A 6,000-nucleotide genomic window follows, 5' to 3' on the forward strand; every position below is an offset into this window, starting at 1 on the left:
TGAAATAATAAATGTTTAATTTGTTATATAATTAATATACTTTGATTAATAGTGATGTTAGTTGTAAATTTAACAGATTCTATTTTCCATAACATTTAATCTAACTTACTTAATTAATCATATCTTCTTAGATGTTTCAAATTGCAATCATACATGTAATGGATCTGATTCTCTCAGGGCACAGCTTTAGGCAGAACTAAACTCAACCATAATTTTCTTAGACACTTGAACTCTGCTTTCGAAGCTAATAAATGTCAACTTTTGGATGTAAGGGATCCAATTATCAATTAAACAGTTTACAAATACAATCAAATTATCCTATATATTTCAAGTTAAAATCACAAGTTACCAGTTAACCATTTAAAATCAAAGTAACAAACTCCATGGGTCAGTCAACTTACCTACTTCATACAATGTAAATTGCTATTTATCCCTTAGTTTGCCCAGGGTGTGTCAAGAATTGATGCCCTCAACTGTGAGGCAAGAATGTGAGACTTGAGTTGGCCAGAATCTGTGGCCTGATTGCATTCTGCAAAGAACACCCACAGATAGGGTTCCAAATCCCTCCAGTTAGCATAGCAACCCCAATATTCTTTTAAAATATGATTTGTCTCATGTCATGGGAAAGGTTGGGAAGCATTGCCACAGAGAACAAATACACACACATGTTCTTATGATTGCAAAACCTGTCAAAACCAGATACTGAAGTGTTAATACTTATGGGTGTGTTTTACATACTTCACCAGCTCTTGACTTATTTCCAGACCTCTCAGAATGCTAAGACGCTTACCCAAATAAAGACAGACGATTTGCCATCTCTGGTCAACTGAGGTCACTGGGCTAGGACACAGGATATTGATGGATTTGGCTACATGTCCAGAATAATTCTCCCTGAGCCTCAGATTTAGAAGCTGAGCCCTATTTTGTAGTCAGACTCTGTGTCCTTAGTTCTTAGTAAACTGCACCCTCTTTCACAGTTGTGCTGGCTGATTTGAGTCGGTTCTATTGGACCATGTGGACTGGAATTAACTCCTTTCCTATCATGTGGAAGATGACTACATTCATATTTTAGCTTCTCTCTTGCCACCATCACTCATATATATATATATATATATATATATATATATATATGTAGCATGATCACAGTTGCAAATTTACATATGAGTCCTTAATTACTTGATTATCTTTGTCTCCTCTCCTGGACTGTGAAGGAATTCACAGTTAGAGACCTTGACTGTGTCTGCTTTTTGTTCAACATCTTACCTCTACTCTGTGGGACAGGACACCTATATAATCAATTTACCAATGAGCAAATGAAGAATAAATAAAGCATTGTCCAGAGATGTGTGGCCACTAGAATATAAGAGAACTGCTTACAATGTACTCTCAGCCTGTTATGTTTCAGTGGTTGTCAGATCGAGAACAATCTTCCTTATAACTTGCAAGAGTCATCATATAGGTAATACATAGATGTACATCAAGGGATATGACCCCTGAACAAACAACCTGGCCATAAGAAATATCTAATTGCCTTCTGAGAAATGAGCAAAAGACCAAAACATAATAGACCGGAGTAGATGTATACAAAGTCAAAGATAGAAAGTATTCTAGGCCAGTGAGGTTAGTTTGATTTTTTTCAACAAGAGGATGTTACTCAGTGGGATACTCACCAAGGGAGACACTGAAATTAGCCTTCTGAGTGATGTCCAGAGGTAACGGTATCCAGAACTGGTCTGGACTTTGAGGAAACTATATGTCTACTGTGGAAATAGTATCTGTCTTCAAACAACCCAGCAGAGCAAAAGGTCTGTGGTTAACAAGCCAAGATAACTAGGACTTGGACACTCTTCCCTGCCTCCCTCTCCTTACCAGCCTTCTCCTGTGTTCATCTGCCACTTCTAAGATGAACCACTCCAGCCCCTCTTAGTGAGAGAGGCCTGTTCCCCAGGCTCCCGTAGCATTGTATACTTTCCCATAGCACCATATCACATTATGCAAGTTCCACATCATTTCATACTCACTTCTCCACCTGTTTATGTCCTTTCTTAGACCGTGGATTATACAATGGGAGAAGTGAAGTATGATTTGCTTTATCATTCACAGTGCCTTGCACAGAGCCAGATTCATAGCAACTGTTCAGTAAGCATTTACTGAATGAATACGTTGTTCTGATCCCCTGTTTAGGAGACACTTTCTGGTTATTATTGGCCTTCACATGTCAAGAGGGTGTGTAGGGAGAGGAGTGTGAGTCATAGGAAGAACATGTATAATCATCTTAGAATTTCTCATTTCCCTGCAGGTTGGTACGTTGGTGTTCTAACATATACGTTGTTTTTTCTGAGCACTTAGAGAGAAGTCTAGTTTGGCCAGGTTCTTTCTACCATTTCTTAAGCAGCCTCCCTCACACAAATCCTCTCTCCATCTGCATCCTTCTGATCCCAGGTTTTGCTTTTGAAACATTCATACATGGGAGGAGAAAATAATTCAAGACTCAACCTGAAGGCAATTCGGCACTTAAAAAAAATGAGCAAGTAAATGATAAAAAGTGGCTTGCACAAAGGCTGCATTCATCAGCGGTGCCCTGATGTTAGATTTTTATTCAATTTAGTGGCTGTGTAGCTGTTTAGCTATTGAATGTTATGATCTAAATTTATGCTACCTTGAGTCTGAAAAGAATTTAACCTATGATGAAAAACAGCTTGTCTTACTGGTTTCATCCCAGGAAAGGGATGAAATATCGATGAAATATCATGCAGGGTTTTACTCTCTTCTCTTTTTCCAGAAGCCATGGGGTTTAGTGAAGGTGAAGCTTGAAGCAGAGGTGGGGGGAATATGGATGGTGCTCTCACTGCTGCCTTGGGAAGGTGGTGTCCGAGGGAGGGAGCATTTTCTGTGCCAGGCCAAGGTCTTGTCTCTTCATAGTATTGTTCTGATCTTAGCTTCCATGTGTATCAGCTGACCAAAAGGAATGGATAAGTAGCAGATCTTTGGAAGCCATTTGAAACCCTTGGTGCCATCTTTGTTTCAGGAGCGGACCTTGGCTTTACAATTACTTTAACTTGTAATTATGATTTAAAAAAATATTTATGTATGTATGTATTTTTGACTGCATTGTGTCTTCATTGCTGGGCGCAGTCTTTCTCTAGTGGCACCAAGTGGGGGCTACTCTTAGTTGTGCTGCGCAGGCTTCTCACTGTGGTGTGTTCTCTTATTGCAGAGCACGGGCTCTGGGAGCAGGGGCTTCAGTAGTTGCAGTTCGTGGGCTCCAGAGCACAGGCTCATGAGTTGTGGCACACTGGCTCAGCTGCCCCATGGCATGCAGGTTCTTCCTGGGCCAAGGATCAAACCAGTGTGGCTTGCATCGCAAGGTGGTTTCTTAACCCCTGGACCACCAAGAAAGCCCCTGTAATTACAGTTTGAATGATTGCTACTTTTATGGCATGTTTTCAGTATCCCAGACCCTGTGTTAAACCCACACTCTGCATCTATCCTCTTTAATCCTTACAATGACCCTATAAATTTGGCACTCATGCTATTACTTTCTAAGGTTTAGAGACATGAAATGACTTGTCCAAAGTCACAGAAAAGGAACTGGCAGCACCACGACTTATACTCATGCCTGTGTGATTCAAAGTTCATATTCTTTACCACTGTGGTGGCTCCCACGGGAGCAGGTTAAACATTTCTTGGTAAGCGCTGGCAGTTCTGACTCAGTGACTGCTGCCACCAGCCTCTCCTACACTGTAGTCCATTGTGGTTTCCATAGCTCTTTGAAGCCACAGCCTCCAGATTCACCATGGATAATACAGTAGAGTGATCATTACTTATAGGACAGCCTGGCCAAAGTAAGAGTGACATGTCGTAAATGCTTTCCAGGCATTGAGACAAGAACCATTCTGGATTCAGTTCAGTTCAGTTCAGTCACTCAGTCACGTCCGACTCTTTGTGACCCCATGGACTGCAGCACCCCAGGCTTCCCTGTCCATCACCAACTCCTGGAGCTTGCTCAAACTCATGTCCATAGAGTTAGTGATGCCATCCAGCATCTCATCCTCTGTAGTCCCCTTCTCTGCCCACCTTTAATCTTTCCCAGAGTCAGGGTCTTTTCCAATAAGTTAGTTCTTTGCATCAGGTGGCCAAAGTATTACAGCTTCAGCTTCAGTATCAGTCCTTCCAATGAATATTCAGGACTGATTTCCTTTAGGATTTACTGGTTGGATCTCCTTGCAGTCCAAGGGATTCTCACGAGTTTTCTCCAAAACCACAGTTCAAAAGCATCAATTCTTCGGTGCTCAGCTTTCTTTTTTTTTTTTTTCTAATTTTATTTTATTTTTAAACTTTACATAATTGTATTAGTTTTGCCAAATATCAAAATGAATCCGCCACAGGTATACATGTGTTCCCCATCCCGAACCCTCCTCCCTCCTCCCTCCCCATACCATCCCTCTGGGCCGTCCCAGTGCACCAGCCCCAAGCATCCAGCATCCTGCATTGAACCTGGACTGGCAACTCGTTTCCTACATGATATTTTACATGTTTCATTGCCATTCTCCCAAATCTTCCTACCCTCTCCCTCTCCCACAGAGTCCATAAGACTGTTCTATACATCAGTGTCTCTTTTGCTGTCTCATACACCGGGTTATTGTTACCATCTTTCTAAATTCCATATATATGCGTTAGTATACTGTATTTATGTTTTTCCTTCTGGCTTACTTCACTCTGTATAATATTACTCAGCCATTAAAAAGAATACATTTGAATCAGTTCTAATGAGGTGGATGAAACTGGAGCCTATTATACAGGGTGCTCAGCTTTCTTTATGGTCCATTTCTCACATCCATACATGATTACTGGAAAAACCATGGCTTTGGCTAGACAGACTTTGTCAGCAAAATAATGTCTCTGCTTTTTTATATGCTGTCTATGTTGGTCATAGCTTTTCTTCCAAGGAGCAAGCATCTTTTAATTTCATGGCTGCAGTTACCATCTGCAGTGATTTTGGAGTCCCCAAAATAAAGTTTGGGGCTCTCTCAATGTTTCCATTGTTTTCCTATCTATTTGCCATGAAGTGATAGAACCAGATGCCATGATCTTAGTTTTCTGAATGTTGAGCTTTAAGCCAACTTTTTCACTCTCCTCTTTCACTTTCATCAAGGGGCTCTTTAGTTCTTCTTCACTTTCTGCCATAAGGGTGGTGTCATCTGCATATCTGAGGTTATTGATATTTCTCCCGGCAATCTTGATTCCATCTTGTGCTTCAGCCAGCCAGCATTTTGCATGATGTACTCTGCATATAAGTTAAATAAGCAGGGTGATAATATACAGCCTTGATGTACTCCTTTCCCAATTTGGAACCAGTCTATTGTCCATGTCCAGTTCTAACTGTTGCTTCTTGACCTCATACAGATTTCTTAGGAGGCAGGTCAGGTGGTCTGACCTATTCCCATCTCTTTAAGAATTTTCCACAGTTTTTTGTGATCCACACAGTCAAAGGCTTTGGCATAGTCAATAAAGCAGATGTTTTTCTGGAACTGTCTTGCTTTTTCGATGATCCAATGGATGTGGGCAATTAACCTAGGGAAAAATGCAAGGTCTTTCTTTGCTTTCCAGGTTAAAGGTTTTGAAAGCTTTGAAGAACGAGAAGATCCATGTGACAGAGTATGTCATGTTCAGGGTAAAATAGAATTACTAACATTCATATAAGGTCAGACATTTGTGTTCAGTAGAGATAAAAACAGGTAGCACTTAGTAAAATGAAACCCAATCACATGAAATCAGTATGCAAGATATCAATCTTTTATTCAACAAATATATATATTGAGTATTTAGTTTACTTTGTGGAAGGCTCTGTCCTAGATGCTGGAGATGTTTTCCTCTACTTAAGCTTATGTTATGGTGCTCATATCATAATGTAATTAAAGACAACTCTTGATGATTAAAGCATGACATGGGATCCACGTCAGCTTTTCCCCAGAGAGAGAGCCAAAGCCTCCCTCTTGA

General features: G+C 40.5%; 1 long non-coding RNA gene across 1 annotated transcript in view; it reads right to left on the bottom strand.

The window, feature by feature from the left end:
- LOC133252046 (uncharacterized) overlaps positions 1-544 on the bottom strand; it is a 54,952-nt gene extending 54,408 nt beyond the window's left edge. Inside the window, exon 1 of the long non-coding RNA XR_009737792.1 lies at positions 402-544. This is a non-coding gene — a long non-coding RNA (uncharacterized LOC133252046). The remainder of the gene's footprint in view (positions 1-401) is intronic.
- Positions 545-6,000: the final 5,456 nt, after the last annotated feature.

Source organism: Bos javanicus, chromosome 7 (assembly GCF_032452875.1).
Source record: "Bos javanicus breed banteng chromosome 7, ARS-OSU_banteng_1.0, whole genome shotgun sequence".
In the NCBI taxonomy this organism is placed as follows: domain Eukaryota; kingdom Metazoa; phylum Chordata; class Mammalia; order Artiodactyla; family Bovidae; genus Bos; species Bos javanicus.